This window comes from Rhea pennata, chromosome Z (assembly GCF_028389875.1).
Source record: "Rhea pennata isolate bPtePen1 chromosome Z, bPtePen1.pri, whole genome shotgun sequence".
Classification (NCBI taxonomy): domain Eukaryota; kingdom Metazoa; phylum Chordata; class Aves; order Rheiformes; family Rheidae; genus Rhea; species Rhea pennata.
In genome coordinates, this window is record NC_084702.1 from 24468913 (window position 1) to 24485074 (window position 16162).

General features: G+C 40.9%; 1 protein-coding gene across 2 annotated transcripts in view; it reads right to left on the minus strand.

Annotated features, from left to right (window-relative positions):
- Positions 1 to 10295, minus strand: part of CEMIP2 (cell migration inducing hyaluronidase 2) — a 49221-nt gene extending 38926 nt beyond the window's left edge. The window contains exon 1 of one of the 2 annotated variants that reach the window (XM_062599923.1): positions 10239 to 10295. The gene's annotated coding sequence lies outside the window, so the exon portion shown is untranslated. Of the gene's footprint in view, positions 1 to 9472; positions 9532 to 10238 lie in introns of those variants that run through there. The other variant, XM_062599922.1, reaches the window with a different exon arrangement.
- Between the last annotated feature and the right edge of the window lie 5867 nt (positions 10296 to 16162).

A 16162-nucleotide genomic window follows, 5' to 3' on the forward strand; every position in this document is an offset into this window, starting at 1 on the left:
CCACACTTCCTTCCCTCTTCCTGTGTCATCTGAAATTCTCTAGCGGAAACAATGATCTTTTCTATCCTTTACAACATTTATTGGCTTTTCTTTTAAAATGAAACACACTGATAATGACTCAAATTACTGACTTTTTTGGTTCCCTTCTATTCTGTGGAAGTTTTCATATAGAACAACATAAATGCAACTGCATAATAGCAGTATAACCAGTAATGCCCTCGAGAGAAGTGCAGTTACTAGGCCATACAAATACAGCTTGAGTATAATGTTGAGGGAAAAAAAAGAGAAAAGAAAATAAAAGCTTCTTGAACTTCTTAAATGCCACATTTTCTTGCAAACGCCCATTCATCTGAGGTTTTTCATTTTACCACTTTCACTTTCTCCACCCACAACCAAGGTTTGCCACTTCCCTTTGACCCACGCCTACACTATACTTCTTTAAAAATACCAAAGAAGGTTGCATCTTCTTTCAGGTATAGAAAACAAAGGATCCAGGAGACCACTGCAATTAAAAAAAACCAGAGGTGGCTGGCTCCTGCTACCAGGATTTCCTAAATGCAAGGAAAAGGGAGCTATCATGATGGAACTCCACAATCTAGGTATCTCCTCTTAATGACAGAGTTGTAGACAAGCAGGAGTCTGCTCTTGCATGTCCACTGTATTATATAGAATGATTTTTGTATTTCACTTTGCAGCTTGTTTCAGAGTGACTTCAGTAAAAATCAAGTTCTTGCACAATGTTCAGCTGATTAATGAATGCTGCCACTAAAGTTGTACAGAATTCAATGCTACCATAGCACTGCACTATTCGAATGGGCTGCTACGTTGGTATTTTCAAAATTCTTGGCCTTCACGCTTTGACAGACCATTACACAATTTTTGCAAATCCATTATTCACTATAGTTTTCAGGTAGGATTATATACAAAAACCTACTTCCAGCTCACAAACACCAACGAGGCTCTAATACATTCAGGTAAAGCATTTTGGATACCACAGCTCACTAGGTGCTAGTTCACATTCCTCTCCTGGAATATAAATGAATTCACATGTCATCCTTTTGCAGCAGTAATGCTATTTATTTCCACACAGCTCAGATTTCTCCTTATGTACTCCTTCCTTAAAATAAGTAAACAAGGAAGTACTTCTCATATTCATCACGTCAGCCAACTTGTCTTCAATAACTACCTTAAAATGAACCAGTTTATTTTGCACTGCAGCTAAGTACAGTGATTACCTGCAAGTTTTGTCCAGGTGGGTAGTTGAGCTGTGTGGACAGTAAACCTCAGGGACAGATGGCAATGACTCCCAGGACAGGCAGGAAAATCCCTTATTTCCTCACATCTTCCTTCACCACTTTTGAGTTGTACCTTTATTCTATAGCAAAAAGTAGCTGCACATTCATAGATACCTATACTGTTCTATACTGGCACAAACTACAAACATATGCACCATAAAACAAATCTCCTGAGCCACAAGTGTGCACCATGCAGCAAGTGGCATGCTTACTTGCTCCTCAGCATGGGACCGATTTCCTGAGAAGGAATCAGATTGTATGCCTTTTAGGAGCCACTTCAAAACATCTTCTGATGCCACTCTGATGAGAGAAATGCACCAAGGCACTTCACTCTTTCCTGATGTGAAATGACTATTGTAGGAAAACACAAGCTTGTTGTAAAACTCCTCACTCACCACTACATCTTCTGACAATTTGGTAAACAATGCAAGCTTACTTCTGTATTATGCAAAGAAATTAATGCTTCCTTTAAAATATATTTTAAGGGTGCATAGCTACATGTCTGTCCAAAAGAAAGAAAAACAAAAAACAACCCCCAAAACAGTAAAAAAACCAAATCAAAGAAACTAGATGAAACTGTACTTCTGTTGCTCTTGGCTATCAACACTACAAGTTGTAGCTCTGGCCTATCACCACGGAGTTTAATTTCAGAGTATATAATCACTAATCAGGAAATATATGCAGGTGTGGGGATGGGGGAAGGCAAACCACACACGCATCAGGAAAATTACTTAGTCACGTAATACAGTGCTACACCGGTTCCTGCTGCTTTCTTGGCACATGGGCTTGTCTGGTGTGCGATCAAAGAGCAGCAAGAAACCCAGAAGAAGGGAAAGGGACAACAAGCCCATACAAGAAGGCTCCTAAGTAGCTAAAATTACTGCACAGAAAGCGGTGCAAAGCAAATTTCCAGTGTGTGACATGTACACCTTTACTTGCTTCCAAGCTGGCCATTAACTGCTAAAGCTATTAATTTCAGGGCAATGCTTCAAAAGCCTTCGAAGTTCCCAGTTCAAATAATCTGCATGGTGTGAGCTTACTTTTGAAAATGAAGAGTTTCCAACAAACACCTGAGGTATCTATATGCCTGCCTAAGCAACTGCACATTTCGTTCTACCCCCTTGTTTGAAATTAGGCCTATACACTAAAATAATAGCATGTTTACAGGAATCTGCTTTTCCACAGGCAAATGCAAAAGCTGGAAAGAATGAACATATATTAAAATGCATTAACAAAGTAATTGGGGAGATCACAACAATGTTTGTAACAGCCTGAAAAAAAGCCAAATGACTTTACAAATTCTAAAGCTAGAGACATCCGCTACTATGTACACTGTTAGAAGCATGCCACCAAAAGTGAGTCGCCTCCCTTGCCCAGAGGTTTCTGAAGAAAGTCAGAGGACAACAGTCAACATGAAATAGAGATGCAGGCAAGATAGACAAGAAGTACGAGCATAGTTAAAGGAAACGGGGGGGAGAAAAAGTCACATTTCCCCAGATTTTCTGAATTTCCTGTATAGTGACTATTCATTTTAACTGAATTTGTAGGCACACAGAAAACACAAAATGACATGATATGCAAGCACTGGAAACTATTCAAACTGAGTAGCACATTTCCAAAAACAAGCCTCCCCAAAGCACCACATATCAAGAGAGAAAAGTATACCTATGCATAATATTTACAACTTAAGACAAGGCTTGTAGGTAATCTTTTCTAGTTAGTTACTCTAATGAAATATTTTGTGCATACAGCCTTCCTCCAGGTCAGAAACAGAAACATATTTCAAAGCTCTATGCAAGTAGAAAACAATTGCCCTAAGTTTTATTACATATATGGCAGGTGATAGGGGAAGCAATTTAGTTATTATCTGAAGATTAGAAAAGATTTTGGAAGGAAGAGGGTGATAAAATTACTTCCCAAGGGAAGGAGACAGGTAATTTGCAGTCTGTGGAATATGAGTTTGACTGTGGGAACAAGTATGAAATTATGGCATGTCAAGTGAAACCACTCTCATGTTTATGACTTGCAGCATACAGCAGAGCTACTAGGAATTTCATTCCTGGTCTCTTCTGGAGGTGGGTGTTCTGTAGATCTCCCTTAAGGATGATGCCTAAAAGATCAGAGGCAAAGTGACTTCTTTTGGGGGAAAAAAGAAAGTGGTTCCCTCTCCAATGATAACTGGGTATGTTTTTGTTCTTTATCAATAGTTTGTGAAATTAAGTTTGCAGCAGCCATTTAGTTTCACTTATATAATTATGAGGAAAACACTTGAAAGCAGTCTAACTTTTCTGAAATTTTCATGTATGAGATTAAGGGATTTTTGTAGTTCTTTTCCGAGTATTTACTGTGGAGATTGCCGAGACATGTCTGCCTTTTCTAATTCTTGGATCCTGAGCTTTATATATACAGTAAATATTCACGTGTTCCAACTCGTATAAAGGCACTGCTACTTTCAGTACTGCTCTGATAAGACCAACATCTTTAGATCTTGCCCATTAAAACAGAAGCCAGAAACCACAGCATTGAGCTCTGGTCCTTATAGCTAAAGCAATGTCTAACACTTGCAATGAGTTCATTTTTTTCCCTTCTGTTTCCCTTTGTCATAGTTAATCTTTAGAAAACATTTACAGTTTGGGCAACTCTATTCTGGTTTTCATTCATTGTTAAAATGAGCAGAATGTTCTGTGGGAGGAAGTTACAGAGAAACCAACTGTTTCTTTGTATACAACTGCATACACCCGTATTTCAAATACAGAGGATCCAAAGCAGCACACTAGCAAACACTGAGCACATCCTAAAACAGGCAACTTGAATGGAATAATTTTTATTATGCTTCTCACTTAAACTTAGTTTGTTTCATAAAGGAAAGTTTTAATAATTTGCATAAGAGATCAAAAGTGGAGATCTGCATTTTAATCATGCATCTGTCATTAGCTTGCTGTGTGAGTCATGGTTCGTTCGGGCATCAAGGCTATAACGGTCTAGAGAGAACCGGTCGCTAGCCTCACCGGGACATGGTGGAGCTGGTTTTCCAGGACGCTTGGATCTCCCTTGGCTCAGCAACAGGTTTAAGAACAAGCCTGCTTTTAAGTAGATAAAAGGGTGGGTTTAAGTGGACAGCTTCCACATGAAAGTAACCTCATCTGTCTTAGAAAACCTGAAAAGATGCCACCAAAAAAAAAAAAAAAAAAAAAAAAAAAAGTAAAATCGGAAAAAAAACCTTGTCATACTGATTCTAACAAGAGGCTGCATTTAAAGATATCCACTGTTTCTAAAAGTACACAAATCCCATCCAGAACTGCTACTGCTTAGGGCTTAACTTCAGAAAAATTTTCTGTGCAATGGAAATACTTTTCAAAGAAGTGAACTCCACTTCTGGGACAATCTTGAGTGACTGATGATAATCAAGTTCTGGCTTGTAATGCAGTCAAGGGGAGGACAGTAACTCTACATCTCTAATTCTTGTTTATTAAATATTATGATTGATAAACCCTTATAAAAAGATTATAATCATATATAACTGTACAGAATGTAACACAGAGTAGGAAAAAAAAAAAACAGCTCTCATGTTTGGTTTTAGTCAAGGGACGAAAACATAAATGTTCCAGGTGACACCTGAGTTTATTGATAGCATTACTAAGTACTCGATGGGATTTCATGTTAAAAAAAGAAAGGCCTAAGTCACCAAATTATATTTAAAATACTGATCACTAGCACAATATGCTCTACTCCGTATCAGAACATGCATTTGCTTCTCTCTCTCCTTCAACCCAGTTCTTTGTACTTACTGTGATTTTCCTCTCTGCTAAAGCTCCCAGATCTTACTCTTACAAGTTTAGTCATCCAATTCAGATTTCAAGTGATGATATGCCAACCCTTATTTCTGTTACTTGAGGGTTTTTTCGTTTTTTTTTTTTTTTTTTTTTTAATTGTGAAGAAGAAAACAATGCAGCTTGAAAAACTGCCTTCTGTTCTGTTGTATTTTCGCACCTTTGTTCTTTTGACTCAAACAAACCCAAGGCAACTCTAAATTATATGAGTTTGCATTAGAAGATGATTAAACCACGAGCTCCAGGTCACACCCTCTGAGCAAACAGCTGCAACATCCGCACCTCTTAGCTCGGTGAACTCCCAGAGGATTTTTTTATCCTGGAAAAAGGATGACTAAAAGGATATATGATAGAGGTCCATAAAGTCATAAGCAGTACAGAAAAGGTGAAAGATTGTTCATGCCTCTTCCAAGAAAAACAGAGATAGAAAAACCTTCTGAACCTGATATAACACTCGATTTTGTGAATTTTAAGATTATGTAGGTTCAGAAAAAAACAAAGTCACAGAAAAGCAGTCAGCCAAGGCTTGCTGCACACAAGACACTGCTAGTAGCTTAGGAAGCCCTTGAATCATAAATTGCTGGTGGCTGGGAGCAGTGATATGACTATAAAATCTTTACCAGACATCTATTGCTCACCACTTTTAGACATCGGGTAATTGTCTCGACAGATACTTGGTCTGACATGATATGGCCATTCATGTATTATGCTTTAAACTTCCAGTTATCTGTCACCTTCTGTCCCGACTTTTTCAAACTTACCACCTCCTATAAATACCAAATGCCTTCAGCCCAACCATGGCAGTTCTTTGTCAACATTGTCAGCACAAAATATACCTTTAACCGACGATTTAAATTAACATGGCAGACTGGCATTCAGTAGCAGATGCATGGGAACATGTTCCCATTTGTGGATGGTGGCCTCCAGCTGAAGGGTAGGACAACTACCAGCTAAATCTATGCAAGCTCAAAGCCCTAGTATCACACTGATCTGTTTCTGGTGCCTCCTAAAAACTCAGTTCGGCTAATGCACAGTAACTCGACTGCATGTCTGAACATTTACATTCTGCATAGTTTTACAGAGTCACAGAAATACTGAAGAGTGGAGAACCCAGTAAATAACATACAGTGATCTAACTCACAGCACTGAAGACCTTGGTATAAGTTCAGAAAACAAACACATCTCCCATCTGTAAGAATCACAAAGAGAAATGAAGTATTTGGGATATCTGACAATAGAAGCCAATTTTAAAAGTAAAACAATGGCTTCAGATCCACCATTAAGTATGCATTCTGCTGAGGCTGCATTCATATTTTGGATTACTGTGGTAAATTCCTTTCTAGGAATTTACTCCAAGAACTTTACATCTAATATCCAGGCCTTGCAATATTCTGCCAGGTACAGCTAGTCATTTTGCATGACTGTATTGCCTTTTAAAAGAAAAATCTTGTATGTCAAAATGATAGAGAATCAGCTAGTACATTCCCTTTTGTTAACCTGCTCTACAACACAGGAGCGAAATTAGATACAAGTTTTAAAGCATGCTTTCTTCAACATCTTCTGTATTTCCTTTCTGCACTGGCATATAGATCACTTTTCTTCTTCGCATCTTTCTTGAAGGTATACAGATTTCTATTCCTCCTCAACTTCTTTTCTTAGTATTACTGTTCCAAGAAAATATTTAAATAAATCCGTATCTATAAACAAGTCATCCCCATCTGTCTTGCCAAAAACATCTCCACTAAATCAATAGTGAAATCCTTTCCAGTAAAACGTAACTTGTAAAGGACTTTACTATTACATTTACTCATGATTGGATTCAACCAACAAGAAGCTGAAAGATATGCTTTTGATGTATATTTTAAATGATTTTATGGAATTGTCTTTGCTAATCCAAATAATGAACTTCAGAGACACACTTTAGACAACTATGTAACATCATGTGCTGCCATCATATCCTTTGTACATGCAGGGAGTGAGACTAACTAGATGATAATTTTCCCACTCTTATGTCAGTAGTTTCTAAATCAATGACGTAATCACATAAAAGGTGAGGAACAGAGCTCTGGACCGAGTTTCCTTGCAGAGATGCACAATGAAGCCAGCGAGCTGAGAAGCCCCGTAGTTTGACGGGCAGGAGAAGATGCCACCAGCCAGCTGTGGAGGTTGCGGCTCTGCGGCTCCAACACTTAGCGATTGCTACACAGCAGGTGAAAAGAGGATCTCCTCCCCTCACCTCCTGTGTAAAACGGCACAATTTGGTCTGCAGAGCTCTGCGAATTGTCCATTTTAGAGGCGAATAAAGAGGAGAGGCCGAGCTGGAAGAGATTTTGCAAGCAGGGGACAAGCAGTAGGGAGGAGGGCAGCAGCACCAAGAGGAAGGACAGCTGGGATCCACTCAGTGCCAGTAAAGAGGCATGAGGCTACCTCATGTTCAACAAATCAGATAAACATACTTGACTCACTGCATAACATCCATGACATTTTTACTACCCCTCCTTTATGGCTCTTCACATTTAAGTAAAAATAACAAGCTGCAAAATATATATTTTTTTTTTGCAAATGAGACTCCAACACAAAGAAGTAGAGAATACACCGACTTAAAATGCAGAAAAATAGTTTGCTAAAACTCTTTAGTATATAGTTTCCTACAACATGCTGGATACTTAATAAAGATAGTTTAATGACTATTGGATATTAAAAAATTTTTAAGTTATTATCCATTATTAAAGAATGTTTCAAGTAGTCCAGATTGTCCAAGGAATGAAGGTATATATTTGCATCTTTTATAATAATGTTGCTTTCAAGCACTTAAATTAGACTGAAAAGCATCCGTCCCTCTGAACTTATCATTACCCACAGAAGCAAAATCTCTTAATCCCCTTTCAGATATAAGCTATTCAAATACATATCAAACAAGATTTTGAAAAAATCAGGCTACTAACTGACTGAGAATACCCAGCGGTTTATTCTTCAGGTTTGTAGAATTAATAAATCTCTTTCTACTGCACCTATTTTTACATTCACGTATTAGAGGAAAACCAACTTTTTTTTTTTTTTTTGTTCTCCTATCCCATCCTTGAAAAAATGAAATCGAACCTCCTCTTCCAGTCATGGGATCAGCTACAGCTGGGACACCTCTGGAAGATTTCACAAGTGTCTGCTAAACACAACACAGTTCTTTTCACACAGAGGTCACCACTACCATCATCTACCACTTAGTAGCTTCAACATTCAACAAATAGCAACAAGTCTGGTGAAAAAGCTTTCAGGCAACTCTTGCCACCACTCCCCCACAGAATATTATGAATGTAAAGTGATACTCACAATTAAAAAGCCCTACAGCCCCCAACCGAAAAAAAATACCTATCTATGTGTCTCAACAATACCCACTCTGCCAATATCCTGATCAGGTGCTAGATTTCAGAGAGCATTTCTGCAATCTCACTTCAGCAGGGACCTCAAACAGTCATCTTGCCCTGAACCGTAAATGTGATTCAGAAAGAAAAAAAGGAAACAAAAAAAAGGGAAAAAAATTGCCTTTAGTTCGTATAAAACTGTTGTTCTCCAGGGCACTTTGCCTAGATGGAGCCCACGACAAATACTGTGCTGGATGCTGAGTTGGCAGGGAGAGAGCAGGAGAAACACGCTAAACGCGGAGCCCAAACTCTACCTGGCAGAAGCTTTTGCGCTCACACAGGCTGCACACGGGTCCCTGCAAAAAAAGCAGCTCAGAGAACTACAGGCTCCGTAAGAAGAGTCTCTTTCTCCTCCCCACTGCTATCTGGTTCAAGTCAGGCTACAGACAGGCCATTTTACACACAGGGACAGACGGCTATAAATCCTTTTCTGCGCTGAAACCTAACTGATGCTACCTAGCAGCTTCAAGCCCCGCTTCGGCTTTTTTATTGCTTTATCTTCGCCAAGCCCCAGATGCTATTTCACTCCCACAGCTCGTAAGGCAGGCAAAAATCCCTCCCCTTTCCAGAATCCGTGCCGCGAATCCGCCTCTAAATCGCCGAGCACGGAGCAGCGCCTTCGCGCACACCTCGACCCGCGCCGCGCGGCACCGCGCGCGCTCCTCCGCGCGCGCAGCCCTGTCCTCCGCGCGCCCGCGGCTGCCGCAGCGGCGAGGCGACCCCCGCCCGCCCCGACGCCGGCCGCCGGCGCAGCGGGGCGGCTGCAGCGGACGAAGCGCGCCGCGCCGCGCCGCGCCGCGCCTCCCGCGCGGGAGCCCGCGCGCAGCGCATGCGGGGCGCAGCCTGCGCGCGGCGGCGCAGCGCGGCACCTGCCGCGGGAACAACGCGCGCGGCGCGGCGCGGCGCGGCGCGGCCCGCACTCGCTCACCTGGGCCGGCGGCGCGGCGCGGCGCTCAGCGCGGCGGCATGTCGCTCCCCGCCGCGGGCGGCGGCGGCGGCGGCGGCTCCTCCCCGCGGCGGCGGCTGCCGCGGCGGCGGCTGCGCCAGGCCGCGGCGGCCCCGCCCCGCGCAGCCCCGCGCCGCCCCGCGCAGCGCGGGGGAGGAGCGCGGCGGACGCTGCGCGGCGCAGGCCCGGCGCTGCGCGGCCTCCCGCGGGCGCGGCGCCACGGCCCACGGCGGCGGAGCGAGCCGGCTGCGCGGCGCCACGGAGCGCGCTAGATGCGCGGGTCCCCGGGCGCTAACGCAAGCAGCCGGCGAAGCGCGCAGGTGCCGCGGAGGGAGGTGTAAGGCGCGCCCGCCGCACGTCGAGGGCCGCGGGCGGGAGGGCCGCGGCCGCCGAGCACCGGGCGGCGGCGGAGGGAGGGAGGGAAGCGCGAGCGGGTCATCGCTGCGCGCGGGCGGACCCGGCTCCGCGGGGACGCGGCGCCAGCTGCTCGCAAGAGTCGGAGCCCGGACGGCGCCTGACCCAGGAGCAGAGCTGACGGGAACCCTGACCCTGGCTGCGGGGAACGTCCTTCTTTCATTTTTTTTTTTTTTTTTTTTCTGGTAAGTCCGATTTGGACCAAGACCAAACCCCCAAATGTTCTGAATTTCAAGGCGGCAGTGCCTGCAGCGAAAAAAAAAAAAAAAAAAAAAAAAAAAGCCCAGCGATCTCGTTTGCGGGATCAGCGGGAGCGGGGAGCTCCGGGACTTACCTCGCGCTGGGCCGCCGCAGCCCCCCAGGTTGTCCGCTTTGATGTGGCTCCGACAATGGGCTTCTCTGGAGCCTGGGACCTCCCGCCCCTCCCACTGTGCCGAGGTCTGGGCCAGCCCCACTAGAAATCAAAAAAAAAATCAGATCCAAGATGCTTTGAATGAACGGGAAGAACAGCCAGCATTTTCCAACATAAATGTTTCCTTGGAAGCTTTCCAGACAGCTGGATACCAAGTGATAACTCATTTATATTCCCATAAACAGTGCCCCGCGTAACTTTAGTTCTAGCTATTTCTTCTTTGTTTACCAGCCACCATATCCTGTGTTTGCTTGCAGCGGATGGAGACATCTAGTGACTAAATAACAGACTGCAGATCGCCTTCAGTGAGCTGGGGCTGCGGTCCCGCAGCAGGACCCGCGGTGCGGAGCGCTGCACCTGGGCTGCAGCCTTCGGGGCGGTGCAGATGCAGGCAGCGTTTGCGCAGAGAAACTGCTGCAGCGCGGCGAGCAGCTGCGCCCACTGCAGGTCCTCCCCGCTACTTGGGCCTCAGCCCCTTGCTGCCAGGTCTCAGATTTAAAGTATTACTCAAGATTTTGTGTGGAGAGACACAAAATGGGTTGGGACAGTGCTTAACTCGTGAAAAAGATGAATGCCTCGCTACAGTGAGGATAACCCTTTAGCTATCCGAGTAAGGCAGTTTCTTCTCTCTTTGGTCATGTCTCTGTGTTACCACTCGTCCAACTCTAGCTTTATTTTTCAAATGCCAAGGAGCACAGTCCTTCTAACACATGTAATCCTAAATCTTTGCCTCATTTTGGCAAGTGCATAGGCAAATTGCGTGTTTGCATTTGTGAATGACCTTGGTTGAATGACAAGTCAAATTGGAAGCAGTTTATTTTTCTTTGGTATGAAATTCAAACATTTCAGCTGGCAAAGTGCCCAATTTAACAAAAAAGAAAAACTCAGCATGGCACTGGACATCCAATTTACACATGGGATAGAACACTTGTTCATGAAATGTAGATGATGAATTATTAGCTCAGTTGCCTGTTTAATGGGAAAATTGCCTTAGTTTCACATGCAATTAAACTGGCAAAAACAGAATATATACACTATGGCATGTTCTGTTTTTTAGCATATATCTGATCTTTCGAAATTTGGGCCTTTTTTTTCCCCTTACCAAGGCACTCTTTAATTTATCCTTCTTAGATAATCCTCTACAAAAACAAAACAAAACAAAAAAAGCCCCCCAAACCCCAGCCTGAATTACTCTTTGAGAATGCCTGTTGTAACAAAATGTTCCCATAATTTAATTTTTGACCTCCCCAAATTCAACTAAATAATTAGAAGTAAGGCTAATCTTTCTTTTGAAAAATTATTTTTACTTAATGTGGTACTTCAGCAAAAATTCCGTAAAGGCAACTTTGCCAGATGGATATGTTTCCTGTTCTCAGTAAATAGTAGGACAAAACTTAAAATGTGTTTTTCTTCAGAGACTTTTGTTTTTCATTAACAGAGAACATATTGCTTATCCATTAGAAAGCTATGGGCCCAAGAATACAAAAAATAATTACTTTTGATATACTTGCATACGACATCAAGCTGCAAAAAACACAAAATCATCACTCCGAGTCCTAAGCCTGCAAAGTGCGTATTTCAGTGATCTGTGTGGTAGGCACACTGGGTTTCTGGCACTGATTACAGAGGGGAATAAAACAGAAACATTTTTATGTGCATAAGGTAGTCTGAAGTTAAATGTATATTGTGTATGTATATATGTACACAATCTGTACACCCACAGAAATCCTTACAATTCATGGCATAAAGCAGTCTCAAGCAGTATTCGAAGAGGTTTTTTATCAGAAAGATTATCTCACATTGGTATAACTTTATTTTTCCATTTTCTTTTCCGAGGAGAGGTCTTGCACTGCGACTGTCTATCTGAGATGGGATCGAATGAGAATGGCCGTGGGTTTGCAATTGTTTGCAAGTCCAGTATTGTTTAGCGATTCCAGTATTTCATTCAGGTGAACACACACATGCACATGCACAAACACACATACCTATTAACCCTAGGCAAATCACAAATACTTGCCAGCTGTAAAAATGCCAGGTATCTTATAGAATGGAATTAATCATTTGATTAAGGTCTTGTCTTATCTATAATTTTTAAAATGTGATAGACGCATTTGAATGAAACAATCTCTAAACTCTGTAAGCATGTGAAAGACTTGATTTAAAGATTACCTGAATATTTGAAATCTGTGTCAAGCCCATCTGTAGCACTAAAGCATGACATCTAGTACAACTTCTTTACTCACACTGCTCTGAGTTTAAGCAGATAAATCCTTGTGCTAAATGGATATCCTAAAAAGCTTAACAGTAGCAAAAGATACACTTAAAGGAGATCATTGATATGGTAAATATGGTCTGATCATTTCAAAATAAGTAAGAAAGAAGCCAATTTTGTCCTCCTAAACAAAATGAAGTACTGGTAGACCAGGGGGCAGTGGCAAGTATGATTCAGTTGTTAGCAAAAATTATGACCTTTTCTCTGAATTCTCATCCAGAGCTTTGTGAATCAGGAAAGCTTACTGTTGGTGTATTGTGGATAAGAGCACAAACTCACATATTTCTTCCCTTATTTAAGCCTTTCTGGCTTACTTCCCAGGTACTCGGTGGTAATACCTTTTCCATATAGTAGCTGTGTTTTACATTATCTTACTAAACATACGGATTTTTAATTACCTCTCTGGGAGTCTAACATGTCATGTGGCAAAGAAAAGTTAAATTCCTTAAATAATACAAAGGCTGCCTAGGTTGAAGGGAAATTTGCTCTTGGTGAAAGCCTGTTCAAATTCTCAAATACTATGTTTTAACCAAAGTTAACAACATCTAGCAAAGTATAACAACAGTTTTAAAAAGGAAGAAAAAAGAGCTTAAAATGTATATTTGTGGAAATGTTTGAATAATTTTTAACCGGATTTTAATACAGAGTACTTTCAGCATAATTTCCTGTTTCACAATCTGTCGCCATTCCCCTCTGACAATTCCCCTTGTATAATCTTCCCTGGCTCATGAAAAATTGTTAGTACTTATAGAACTTCTTAGCTGTCATGCCTTTTTGCTTATATATGTCAAAACAAAGCAATGCACAACTCATTTTCTCTTTTTAGGTCTATAGGAAAATGTAAAGAAAGTCATTAGAAACCTGATTTATTATTACTGGAATTAGTAGCGTGAAAAACAGACAAGAAACCCCTGTAGGTGGCAAACACATTCATTTAGGAGTTCAGAAGTCTGGGTTCAGTTCTTACTGCTCTGACACAAATTCCCATGTGTTAGTGACAGTGCCTCTTCGCCCCACAGCAGCGATGCTGGCAGGAGATGCAGGACTGCAGTGTCCGCTTTGGGTTCTTCAGGGATTTTACACATTTCCCCCAAGCTGATGTGCCTGGGGGGAGTATCGGGTTTAAATTTTTCACTAAAGAATAATAAGCACCTTCAACTGCATAGCTTAAATTCCCCACATATACCCACCACAACCACAGATAGCTTGCAAGTTAAAAGTATCCTCTCCTAGCTTTCCAGCTGCTGGGGGCATCACTGGACAATTTGCCCAGGCCAGCAAAGGAGACTTTTCATGTATTGCAATATCCAAGCAGCTCTGAGTCAACCCTACCTGTAAAAGATCTGTAAAGGATTTGTTTATCTGCTGTCACTGCAACATACAAAGTCTTTTCATGGCTTTGAAAGACACAGCTTTACAAACAGAGGTCTCAAATCACTCTTTTTTTTGTATTAAATATATAATTCTAAACTCTGTGCAATTTGCTAGTAGTCAGTCAGTAAGAAGAAAGTATTACATGGTGCCTGGCAAATGATGTTTTCCATCTGTTTATAATTATTAAGATTACTTGAATGTAAGCATACCACAGGCACCAATTTATAGGCCCAAATCACTTTTTTGACTAGTGATCTGTTACTGAGTTCTGTCACAATTCTATCTTACATTGTCCCCCCTCACTCCAGCTGTTATCAGAAGTTTACAGTGGAGAAGCATGTCAGAATTTCAAGATTCAGAGTCACATAGAGATTATAAACTGTTGAAATCCTGCAAGAAAAACTGATAAACTTTTCTATGAACTTCAGATTTTCTCCTCTGTAATCAGACACTCATAGTGAATCAGTAAAATCATTAAGTCACAGTTTCAAAGTCACAGTTTCATACCAAGCAAAACATTTGAGTATTCTCATACTAAGAAATACAGGTATTATCTTCCCATTATGTTTACATTTTGGTTCAATGCTATTAAAAACATGTAATCCAATTGCCTTCCTTCTTTAAACATTTTCCGTGGGAAGGCTTTCTTTGGGAAGGTGTTCACCTTCCAAGTTTCTTCAGTACTTACTTTAACATGAGTTGGATTTATATATATGTTGAATTTATTAGCAAACTGAAATAGCAAATTTGGCATACATTTAATGAAAATATTAAACTTTTTAAATGAGTGAGTGTGAGCATTTTTATCAGAAATGTAACCTTACGGACCTTATGAACATGCTTATTTGGTCAAGAAGCAGAAACAATACCACACAGATCCTGTGTCTAGTCAGTCCCATGTGGGTTGTGTTTGGAGTAGTGTACTCTTAAGTAAAAAGAGTGTACAGAGCTTTTTATATTAGTTTTTTTGACAAATAATGGATTATGAGCTCTTACAAGACATTTCACAAACTATAAGGTGGACTGAAAACTGTTTAATACATTATTTTCTGTAAGTTTATTTACCAGATTCCAGTTAGACTATTTGGAATATCCATTATGGTTCTGTTTCATCTCTTGTGCTTGATGTTACACATAGTTATTTCTAACCAATAAATTTGTGTCCTGAAACTTTTAGTCTTGAGTTTGATCTTAACTGAGAGTGATTTTGCTTTTTGTAACCAGTAGTATACAGTAAGCAGAAAACACTTTAACACTGTTTTTTTTTTTCTTTTTTATAAAGTTAGTTACTACATAGCTGATAAGGGACAATATATGTATTTTCACAAATAGAAATGCTCAGGAATATCACATATTTCAAAAACATTAATAAATGGTTCTGGAAAAAATGCTACAATGTTTGTAGACTGTTGTCAAAGACACATGTCAAAAGTGCTGAAGATCAGCATTTGCTGGTAGCTCACTTCCTCTGAGAACGAACATATAAATGTAAAAATACTTTGTCTATCTTTGAAAATGTAACAACCCAAGGATTTTTAGGGAACACATATTAAGGGCTCGTTACATCCAATTTTAAAACAGAATTTGCCATCCAGTAGTACAGTATGTCTCTCATACTTGCTATTGAAAAACTTTGTGCAAAGTTTTGGGCTTTAAACTCTGACATACATTCAGGTAATAGCCATCAAAATTCTTCTCAAACATAAAACATCTCTGAAATAGCATTAAAACACATTAGGCACACTTTTAAGTAATATTGTAAAATATCGCAGTTCTTTTGCTTACCTTGTTTTGTATCAAAGCAATCATATGCATGTGTAAAACTGAAGAGTTTTGCTTCCAGTAAATTTTCCGTTTTTTATCATCACAGTGTGTCACCAAATGCCTGACTAAACCTTTTTCCTTTTGGGAAAGAGCAAATACAAAGGCTAATCACTGTTACAGGAAAAGTTATCTGTTGGCTTCCCTGCATAGGATATCATCATGACCTTTTGTTTTCTAAAAAAAACAGGAATTAAAGTATCTCACATGAATGAAAGCCAAATGTAAAAATAAGAAACATTTGTTTGCCTATCTGAAATAAATCTTTTGATTCTCAGAGCAGAGAGGCATCTGCACTGCTGCAGAATCACTTTGCTTAATCACTTTAAAGAACTGGAGATTCAGACTGAGATAATAATGCTAAAAGTCATGCCTTTTT